The sequence below is a fragment of the Sapajus apella genome, unplaced genomic scaffold (genome assembly GCF_009761245.1).
Source record: "Sapajus apella isolate SASKATOON/1434 unplaced genomic scaffold, GSC_monkey_1.0 scaffold32, whole genome shotgun sequence".
NCBI lineage: Eukaryota > Metazoa > Chordata > Mammalia > Primates > Cebidae > Sapajus > Sapajus apella.
This window is the reverse complement of record NW_022436972.1, coordinates 18,829,441-18,841,219: the sequence shown is the minus strand read 5'-3', so window position 1 is coordinate 18,841,219 and position 11,779 is coordinate 18,829,441. Positions and strand designations below refer to the sequence as shown.

Sequence of the window (11,779 nt, the reverse complement as noted above, 5' to 3'; positions counted from 1 at the left end):
TGGATATATATTATATATATAATATATATACATAATTGGAATTATACAGTATATACCTTTATATGAAAGTAGATCTCTTTCACTTAGAATTATGCATTTAGAATTCTTTTACATCTTTTCATGGCATGTTATCTAATTTATTTTTATCATTGAATAATATTCCATTGCACTGATGTACTATAGTTTATCTGTTTACCTAATGAATACATCTTGGTTGCATCTAGATTTCAGTGATTATAAATAAAGCTACCATAAATATTAGTGGGCTGGTTTCGATGTGAACATATGTTTTCAATAAAATTGTATAAATACTTAGCACAATTGTAAGACCGTGTTTAGATTTTCTAGAAGCTCTCAAACTATCATCCAAACTTGCTGGGCCATTTTGCATCCACACCAGCAAAGAATGACAGTTGCTGTTGCTCTACACTCTTGCCGGCAATTGGTATTGTCACTTTTTGTTAATGTTAGCCATTCTAATAGGCTAATTCTAATAGTGGTAACTCATTTTTGCTTTAATCTGCAATTCCCTAATGACAAATGTATTGCCCATCTTTTCATATGCTTATTTGCCATCTGCATATCTTCTTTGGTGAGGTGTCTGTTCAAATGTTTTTCCAAGTTTTAATTAGGTGTTTGTTTTCTTCTTATTGAGTTTTAAGAATTCTCTGTATATTTTGGATATGAGTTCTTCATTACATATGTGTTTTACAAATATTTACTCTCAGTTTGTGAATTGTCTTTTTCTTAACAAATGTCTTTCACGTGACAGAATTCTGTATATCAATAAAGTATAATTTATCTATTTTTAAGAGCTTGGTGTTGTATACAAAAACTCAGGCCCAAGGTTGCTTAGATTTTCTCCTGTGTTACCTTTTAGACATTTTATAGTTTTGCGTTTTATATTCAGAAGAGTGATCCATTCTCAGTTATTATTTCTGAAAGATATAAGGTCTGTATTTAGTTTTTTTTTCCTTTTGCATAAGGATGTCCAGTTGTTCCAGCACAATTTGTTGAAGAAAACAAAAACTATCTTTTTTCTATTAAATTGCCATTGCTCTTTTGTCAAAGATTAGTTGGCTATATTTTTGCATCTCTTTCTAGGATCTTCAGTCTGTTCCATTTATCTATCTATTCTTTTGCCAATACCATGCTATCTTAATTAGTGTAGCTGTATACTAAGTTCCAAAGTTGCAAACTGTCAGTCCTCTGATGTTATTCTTCTTCATCAGCATTACATCTTCTATTCTGGGTCTTTTTTCTGTCTTCATACGAACTTCAGAATTAGTTTATTAATATCATAAAATAACATGCCGAGATTTTGATTGGAATTGTGTTGAATCTACAGATTACATTGAAATAACTGACAACTTTACAACTTTACAAGTCTTCAGGTCCATGAACATAGAACACTAACTACGTCTCTAGTTACTAAATTTTCTTTATTTCTCTAGAATTTGATCATTTTATATGTACTGATTCTATAAATATTTTGTTAGTTTTTTTGTGCTATTGTAAATTGTATTGTGGTTTTAATTTCAAATTTATAATTGTTTAGTGTGTATATATGGGAAATCCACTGATTTTTCTATATTAACAATGCGTCTTGTGACTTTGTTACATTACTTGGTTTCAGGAGTACTTTTTGTTAATTCTTTGGGATTTTCTGAATAGACAATCATGTTCGTGGCAAACAAAGATCGTTTTAGTTCTTTCTTCTCCACCTGTGTACAGATTACATCTATCGACTTAACAAATGTTGAAGTAAATTTGTGTACTTGTGAATACCATTTGGGTTGTGGTATATAATTATTTTAATATATTGTTGAATATGATTTGCTGCTATTTTGTTGAGGATTTTTGTATTTACCTTGATGAAAAATATTGGTCTTCAATTTTCTTTTCTTATAATGTCTTTATCTAGTTTTGGTAGTTAAGGGAATGCTGGCCTCATAAAATGAATTAAGAAGTATTTCCTCTGCTTCAAATATTGGGGAGAAATTATAGAGTAATATTTCTGTGTTTCATAGAATTCACCAGTGAAACTGTGTAGGTGTGGTGCTTTCTTCTTTGGAAGATTATTTATTTTATTTTATTATTTACATTATACTTTGAGTTCTGGAATACAGGTGCCGAACATGCAGGTTTCTTACATAGGTATACACATGCGATGGTGGTTTGCTGCACCCATCAACCCATCACCTACATTAGGTATTTCTCCTAATGCTATCCCTCCCCTAGCTCTCCAACCTTCTGACAGGCTCCAGTGTGTGATGTTCCCTATGTGCATTTGTTCTCATTGTTCAGATCTCACCTATGAGTGAGAACATCCAGTGCTTGGTTTTCTGTTCCTGTGTTAGTTTGCTGAGAATGATGCTTCATCCATGTCCCTGCAAAGGACATGAACTCATCCTTTTTTATGGCTGTATAATATTCCATGGTATATATATGCCACATTTTCTTTATCCAGTCTATCATTGATGGGCATTTCGGTTGGTTTCAAGTCTTTGCTATTGTGAATAGTGCTGCAGTAAACATATGTGTGCATGTGTCTTTATAGTAGATAATTTACAATCCTTTGGGTATATACCCAGTAATGGGATTCCTGGGTCAAATGGCATTTCTAGTTCTAGATCCTCAAGGAATCGCCACACTGTCTTCCACAATGGTTAAACTAATTTACACTCCCAACAGTGCAAAAGCGTTCCTGTTTCTCCACATTTTCTCCAGCATCTGTTGTTTCCTGACTTTCTAACTGGCGTGAGTTGGTATCTCAATGTGGTTTTGATTTGCATTTCTCTAATGACCAGTGATGATGAGCTTTTTTTCATATATGTTTGTGGGCTGCATAAATGTCTTCTTTTGAGAAGTGTCTGTTCACTATTGATTCCATTTATTTAATACATGCCTCTTGAGGTTACATGTTCTGCTTGTGTGAGTTTTAGCACAGCATGTCTTTCAGGGACTTTCAACCGAGGTGTTAAATTTGTGGGTGTAGAGTTGTTTGTAATATCCTTTATTATCCTTTTAATATCTTTGGGACAGTTTCATTTCTGATATCAGTAATTTATGTCTTCTCTATTTGATTTTGGATTAGCTTGTGTAGAGTATTAACTTTGTTGATCTCCTTTAAAAAAGAAGCTTTTAAAAATTGTGGTCAAACACATGAGATTTACCTTCTTAAAATATGTAATACCTTATTGTAGATACAATGCTGTACAACAGATGTCTAGAGATTATTTATCTTGCTTGACTACAATTTTATGTCTGTTCATTAGCAACTTCCCATTTCTCCCTCCCTCCAGCTCCTGGCAACCACCATTCTATTCTTTGTCTCTATGAGTTTGACTATTTTAGATATCTCATATAAGTGGAATTATGCAGCATTTGTCTTTCTATGACTGGATTATTTCACTTAGCATAATGTTCCCAAGTTTTATTCCATTATCATATGTTGCAGCTTTTCCTTCTTTTTTTAAAGCTTAACAGAATTCCATTATATGCAAATAACACATTTTCTTTGTCCATTCACCTTTATATGGACATGTAAGTTGTTTCCACATCTTGACTATTGTGAATAAAGCTGTAATAGAGAGCAATTGTTTTGCTGTTTATTGCAGCATTCTTCACAATAATAATAAAAGAGATAATATCTCTTTCGGTTACTGATTTCAGTTCTTTTAAATAAATGCCCAGAAGTGAGATTGCTGGATCCTATAGAAGTTCTATTTTTAACTTTCTTAGAAACCTTCATTCTGTTTTCTATAGTGGCTGCAACATTTTGTATTCTCATCACCAGTGTGCAAAGCTTCCAATTTCTCCACATCCTCACCAATACTTTCATGTTTTAACTTTTAATTTTTGTGGGTACATAGTAGGTATACATTTATGGTATTTCAGAAATAATAGCAATCCTAACAGGTATGAGATAATAGCTCATCCTGGTTTTAATTTGCATTTCCCCAGTGGCTTAGTAGTATCGAACTTCTTTTCATATACCTAGTGGTCATTTGTATATCTTATTTGAAAAAATGTCTCCTCAAGTCCTTAGCCCACTTTGTAATCATCTCATTAGGTTTTGTGTTGTCCTATTAAGTTATAGAAGTTCATTTTCTATTTTGGAGGTTAACCTCTGTCAGGCATTTGTCTTGCAAGTATTTTCTCATTTCATATGTCGTGGTTTTTTCCACAAGAGTTGGGATTTCCAAGGTGGCTTCTTCACTCACGTATGTGGTGCCTCTACTGGGATGCATGGAACCCCTGGGCCCAGCTGAGCAGTCCATGCTAATATTTCCACCTCTCTTCTACCTCTCCATGGGGTCTTTTGAGAGGCACAGCCAGATATTTTATATGGTGACTCAAGTCTGCCTTAGTGAGTGTTCCACAAGAACAAGTCCCAATGTCCAAGGGTTTATCAAACCTTTGTTCGTGTCACTCTTGCTAATGTCTCATTGGCTACAGTGAATCATGCAGCCAAGGTCAAGTCAATGTGGGAAAGGGATACACAAAGGAATGAATGTCTATGATAGCAGTCTAGTACACTGCAAGGATGACTAAAAAGTAATGACATATTAAGTGTTGATGAAGATGTGGAACTACCAAAACTCTCATAAATTGCTAATAGGAGTGTAAATTGGTACAGCCATGTAGGGAAACATTGGTGGTATCCACTAAAGCTAAATATATACTTATCTATGACCTAACAGTTCTGCTCCCAGCAGAAATGAGAAATCACATTCACAAAAAGACTTTTATGAGAATGGTCCTAGATTTATTCATAAAAGCCAAAAACTGAAAACATCTCAAATGTATATCAATAGAATAATGGATAAATTGTGGAATAGTCATACAGTGGAAAGATACATGGTAATAAAAAAAAACAAAACCTTACTTCAGCCTAGATGACTCTCACAGACATTATGTTGAGTAAAAGAAGCACACACTGTCCAATTCCATTTATATAGTGACCAATTGCTTTAGTTTTAGCACTGAGAAATCCACATCCCAGAAACCCCTCAGCTCCAGGCAAACCACAATGGCTAGTCAGGCTACATTCACACAGAGCTTAAGAAGAAGCAAAATTAGTCCATGTTTATGGTACCTCTTGGGTGCATTTTGAATACAAAAGGGCGAAAAGGAACTTCCTGCAGTGTGAAAATAACTCTTGAACTAGATGGTGACCACTTGAGCATATACACATGTAGAAATTCACTGGTCGTACATTTAAGATTAGTGCAGTTTACATATACACTTTATTATATGAACATTATACCTCAATAAAAATTTTAAAATAAAAAAACAAGAAGAAAACATGTCTGTAGCTTACTAGCTCCATGACCTTAGCAATTTTGTAAAAACCTCTGAGCTTAGCTTTCTCACATGTAAAGTGAAGAAAATGATAATGGGTAACTCCCATGGCCCTTGTGAGATTAAATTATATTTAAAGGGGCTAAAATTTTATTTATAAAGCACCTAGTATATGGTAGGCACTCAATTAATATTGGGTCACATCCCTGCAAATCTGGTGGGAAATGCCTTCCTTAAGGGAAGATCTTCTGTTTCTGGAATTTCACTCCCTAGAACTTAAGTCATACGTTAGCTTGTGACAAGTTATTTTATTTAACTCTCCCTCTTAGCAGTCACTACCTGTGATGAAGCACAAAGCAGAAAACTAGATCCCAGCAGCACAAATAAATAGCAAGCAATCTTTTGAACTATTTGCCTTGAGGAAAAGATAAAAAGTTATTGAGTCGTGAGTGCAGTTTGCCACGTCACAGTGTATTTCCCACTGTTTTCTTAGGCTGTTTTCCTTGTCTCTTGTAAGACATTTTATGGAAACTTTTGCTGAACAGTAGCCAATTAGAGTAAATGCTTCTGCAACCATTCTTTTTCTGAAAGTAACTCAAAGATCTCATTTTGGCACATGGAAGACAGCAGACTGTCTACGTCTCTTCCATTAGGGCACAATGACATATGGGATATCACTCTCAGAAGCAATGCTATAAGGAATGCTTTTTCTTGCATCACTAGGAGTTAAGTCAATTCTACGTTCTAAGCAGCATGTTTTTATGCCTACAGGTACAGAATTGTGCAGACCCATTTCATTCACTTGCTTTTATGCCTTTATGGAATAAAATATTCAGGTTTCTTTTAGGTTAACTCCCTGAGCACCCAGAAAGTCTACAATTTTTGACCAACAATTCTTGTGACTTTGGGAGGTCCAAGAAGATTACATGTGGCTGTCTTGTGCAGCACAATGATCCATTTAATTCTTCATTTGCCTCCCTTTACATAATGTCTGGGAAAAGTTCACATTATAAGCCAATATATAGAAGCGCATTCTTTAACTACAAAACTCTTTTGAGTGGCATTTTGTGAGAATTAGAATTATCCAGAGATTTGGGTTTGAGAAATATGTTCCTATATGTTGTTTACAAAGAGGATCATTCTAATTTCCATGGAAAAAAATGTGGATGTAGAATTTGAAACATGAGTTTGAATCTGGCTCCCTCTATAAAGCTGTGCAACCTTCATGAATTACCTAACTTCTCTGCATCTGAAAATAGGAAATACTAAATAATACCTACCCCTCTAGATTGTTGTAAAGGATTCATAGGAGGCTAGTACAACATTACCTGCATAGTAGGTTCTTCATACGTGAATAGTTTATACCTTTATTCTCATTCAGATGGCTTCTCAAGGCTCAGGAAGTCCACCTGGAGACCAGAAAGGGAGGACAGAAATCAGAATGATATATTTACCTCATCCACACAAACCAGTTGGGACACATTCAAAGTTCTTCAGTCCACACGAATGTTTCACTTCCCTTCTGTGTTCTATATATTGAGCACATGATAAGCCCTTCAGAAATGTCAAATAACAAAGCCATTAGTTGCCTCAAGAAATTAGCTGATCCTTGCGTGCTTGTTTCTCAGAAAATCAGTAATTTTTTGCCAGGTTTTTGAAATAAAGAAACTGAGTCTAACAGAGCATTGAAGATGTTAAGGCGTGTACCTTTTTTCCTCTTTTCTTTTGCCTTCGTATCCATATGTCTCAAAAAGAAATTCTGCACAGATTAGAGATATCAGCCCAGAGCAAAAATGGCTTGTACATTATGTTGAAAAGAATTTCTAAGTTATTTCATATGAAGGCTTAGCTACATATTTTTTTAATTTTTTTTAATAGTTTGAATTCCATTTGCAGAATTTAGTCTACTGATTCAATACTGGCAATGATATAAAAGTTTAGCTTTATTGAAACATATTGCTTGAATTTAAATCATACTGGGATATTTATGGCCTCAACTCATTTTTTAAAACACCCACTAGTAGAATGACTTCATTGGTCAGCAAAATTGCTCAGCTCTCTCCCTCTCTGGGGGTTGGGAGAAAAGTAGATAGCTTAGAGCTTAGAAGTAGACTTAGTGATGTGATTTCACAGAGTCAGAATTGCCAATTCCTCCCCTCCATGTCCTTCATGATGCCTGGCATTCTCAACAGAAACCCTACTCCTTCATCAAGGCTTTATTTCTTGTTTTTTTATTATTGTTTTAAAGCAATCGCTTTGATTGGCACCACTGTTCTATTCCTGGGCCCTGGCATGCCCTCCCATCTCAGTAATACTAAATGTCAAGAGAATAATCTGAAGTGAAGCTGCCAATACCACGCTGAAAACCTGGTCAGTGCCTCTCGAGGAGACTGAGCAATTAGCCCTCTCCCAGCCTAGGCTCCTGGCTGTCTTGGTTTTCTTTCTAAGCAGGAGTTCCAAACTTTACCCAGTAACTCTCTCTCTCTCTCTAACCCAGGAAGGAGTCAATCTTGTTATATATCAGTCATATTCTTCCCTTTCATGACTTGCTTAGAAGCACAAATCTGGCCAAAACTGCTCTCCAGGCTGGGCCCAAGGAATGTCCCTGTCTTCAGTTACTATTTTTGTTTTTCTCCCCATAGTAACACTGCTACCATAAATTAGGGGCCTAACTACTATAGCTCAGTGAATGAATTATGCACAATCCAGATGTAAGCAAAACTCTTACCTCTGTTTAGAGTCCGCTTCCTATGACTTGCATATGATTACAAGGATGCAGACTGTTCCATGTTCCCACACGCGTTATTTCCTTGATTGACCTCTCTCCTTCCTGGAGGTTTTATCATCTGCATAGTTAACTGGAATGTACTAATTTCCTTCTCTTTCCTCCAGTCCTGGTGCTTTGCCCTTTCTCCTAGGCAGTAGATCCCCTCTGATTGGTTCTTCTCACACATTGTCTTCTAGCAACCTGTGACTTCAACGTCATCACTAGTCTTAATGTAAATATAAATAGAGATTACATTTGCTTACATGTAAATGCACACATTTAAATGTATACTGAGATCTGAGAACAGACTTGGCATTATCACTACGTTGTTATGACTTAAGGACTAAGTCCAGTATTATGGCTTCAGGGGCTGAAGCTGGAGTGAGAATTGTGATCTGACAGAAAGACTGAAGAATGAGCATATTGGAAAATCAGTTAGGATTCCAGAAGTTGGATCCTGAGAGTTTAGAGAAGTTGTGTCCAGTGGAAATTTTTGCAAAGATAGAAATGTTCTATAATATTCTATGTTGTAGCTACTAGCCACATGTGGTTACCAAGTACTTGAAATGTGACTAGTGCAACTGAAAAATGGAATATTCAATCTTATTTTTATTTTAGTTAATTTTAATGTAAGTAGCCACAGGTGAGTGGTGGCTATTCTATTGGACAGCTTAGAGGGAACTGCATATGTTCTAAGAGGGGAGGACGGAAAGCTGGATCCTAGATATAGATGCTGTAGTAGGGAACCAAGAGGACATTATACTCTAAGGCAAGCTGGACAGCTGTAGAAGAGAATGGACAGGAAGTCACTCCAGGCATCTTTCTAGAAAACTCACGTTACTACTTGGCTTGTCGGACAGGTAGAGTTGTGCTCAGAACTTTATAGAGGAGCCCTGAACCAAAGATATCTAGATGATCCTTTTGAGCTTCAACTTTTCTTCTTTAAGAGATTAGTGAGATTTCTCTGGAAGGTGGCCCAAAGCTCAAACACCATAAAGATCAGCACTAAAGCTTTAACTTTTGAAAGTCAACTACATAGCTTTGATTTCAATTATTATTTTTTATTTAAAAGAGTTGCAGTTAAATACTTAATGTTTTCAAAGAATCCACATGAATTTATTATTGAAAAAATATTCCTCACCCTTTAGAGATCTCAGGGTGCTTGTTTTAAATAAAACACCTAGAAATAGCTGTAATGAAATCAGTTTAAGGCTAGGGTCATAAACAATCAAACGCAGGCCTAGAAACTGTGGCAGCTTGAATTTCTAGGCTATAGAAATTTCCAGGAGAGTAGCAGCCTTTATCATCCTGTAGAGTAGCATAAATCAGAATCTACTCAAGAATGTTTAAGAAGAAAAAGAATATATTATTTGTTCATTTATTTAATAAATATTTTGCATGTCCAGCACCATTCTGGGATCTGGGTATAAAGGAGTTACAAAATAGATGTATCCCCCGCCCTCAAGGAGGGAGACAAGATTATTAACAAATACACAAGTAAATAAATATATATAATGTGTCAGAAATTGATTAATGCAATAGAAAGGACCAAAACAGGACAACGAAAATCATGAGCTGGATGCTGGATTGTAGGGAGATTATTGCTATTTTACATTGGGTGTTCAGGGAAAGCATCATGGTAAGACAATATTTGATCATAGGTTGGAAAAAAAGTGAGCCATGTGCATATTGGAGGAAGACCTTTAAGACTGAGGAAGCAACAAGCCCAAAGACCCTAAGGGGAGAGCTGAGTGCCATGTTCATAAAATACTGAAGATTGTCTTGGGGAACAACTGAGGCAGAAGATCTGGGGGAGTGTTTGTAGTTAGAAAGGTAATGGGAGCCAGACCATATTGGGCATTTTTGATGCTGAAAAGTGTTATTCAAAGCTGTGAAATCAGATGCAATCACCTGGGACAGTTTGGGCTCTCCACACACTTACATATCAGAAAAATGAGGAAGACTCCACAAAAGAGACTTTGAAAGAGGGGCTAATCCTGCAGGAGCAGGAGAATAATGTGCTGGAAGCCAAGTGAGAAATGTTTCAACACAAAGAAGTTATCAATGTAAGCGTTAATAGGTCAAGCAACACGAGGGATATAAATCGCTGCTGGATTTTGCAAGGTGAAAGCCTTGGTGATTGATAGAGTAGTTTGGAGTGATTGATAGTTTGGGGATAGGTGAGAATAAAGGCATTCTTGCAGTAGCTCAAGTGATGATGGAAGGTGGGGAGGAGACAGTGAATCAGGAGACTCTTCTGCAGAGTTTTGTTTTAAAAGATAATGGTCATGGGAGGCCGTGGGAGGAGAGATGGACTTATAAAGCTGGCATAAATTGTACTGTATTTGTGTCCCAAGGGAAATGATAGAGCAGATAAGAAAATGTGGTAATTTAGGAGAGTCAGGATAATTACTGTAGAAGATTCTTGTGATGAGAGGTGGTGGGATCAGGGACATGGTGGAGGAGCTGGCCTTAGACAGGAGCAGGAACTGGTACCAACCAAGCAGAACAGAAGGGAAAGCACATTGGTATATGTGCAGGTCGGTAGGTAGATGTTGGGTTAGTAGTGTGTGGAAGCCCTTCTTCAAATTTACATTTTCCCAGTGAAATATAAAGCGTAGTGAAGGATCAGCTGCTGAAGGAAAGATACGGACGTTCAAGAGAAAAAAGAAGGTGTAAAATAGATGTCTGAAAGGGTGAATAAGTAACAGTAACCTTGGTGGATGGAATTGAAGGGACCAAGAGAACAGCACTTCCAGCCAAGAGAACTACACTGAGTGTCTCAGTGTGGCTGCTGTCCTGGCAGGGATGGTGTGCGTATGAGATGAGATTGGTGGAGAACATGGTGGAAGGTGAGGTTAGAGAAGGAGACTGCAGCCTGACTGTGAAGTGTACACCTTTAAGAATTTTTTTATGTATCTTGCAGGTGAGGAATTGTCAAAGTATTTATGTTTGTCTATTTGCTTGATATTTTAAGACCCCTTTATTCAAACCATGCACAGCGTATCCACCTATACTAGAGCCTCCTTGGCTAAACTAAGAGACAGGAGAGTATAAATTTCCACCCTTTCTCCCCTTGTTGTTCTGTGAGGCACCTGTGTGGACTCCTGTGGTTCCGGCAGTTTGAACTGCACTGACACAGGGTTGCCAAAGGACTGTCAACTGAGAATATGATCACTTTGACAGGTGTATGGAGTAGGAATTGAAATTGAGAGAATCTGGAGAAGGAGAGACAAATTGGAAGCCCGCTATACGTGGCTTACTACTGACAGGACAATAAGGGCGTTCAGGGACTGGAATGGCAGATGGGGGGTGGTGGGGAAGACTGAAATGAGGCCATTGTGATGATTGGATTTAGGGAGAGAGGGAGAAAGAAGAGTCAATACTTTCTATTCATGAGGTGGTAGTAGGCAATTCAGAACTTTCAGGAAAAGCAGAAATTTAGAGAAAAGGAGATAATAAGTTAGTTTTTGTATAACTTCAGTTTGTGATATTGGAAAGATATTTAGACAGAAGCATTCATTATGTAGGGAAAGTAGGCCTAAAGTCAAGGAGAGAAGTGGCGCTAAAGATGTAAATGCAGAGGTGTTGGCAGCTGATACTACGGATATGGACAGGCTGGACTCAGGAAAACAGGCAGAGGGAGAGGAAAAGGCAGCAAGGACAGGACTTGAGAGCATGCAGCATTTTGAGAGGCTGAGACAG

At 36.9% G+C, this 11,779-nt stretch overlaps 1 long non-coding RNA gene across 1 annotated transcript in view; it reads right to left on the bottom strand.

Annotated features, from left to right (window-relative positions):
• Nucleotides 1–11,779, bottom strand: part of LOC116562437 — a 109,895-nt gene that overhangs the window by 8,613 nt on the left and 89,503 nt on the right. The window contains exon 2 of the long non-coding RNA XR_004273938.1: nt 6,636–6,716. This is a non-coding gene — a long non-coding RNA (uncharacterized LOC116562437). The remainder of the gene's footprint in view (nt 1–6,635; nt 6,717–11,779) is intronic.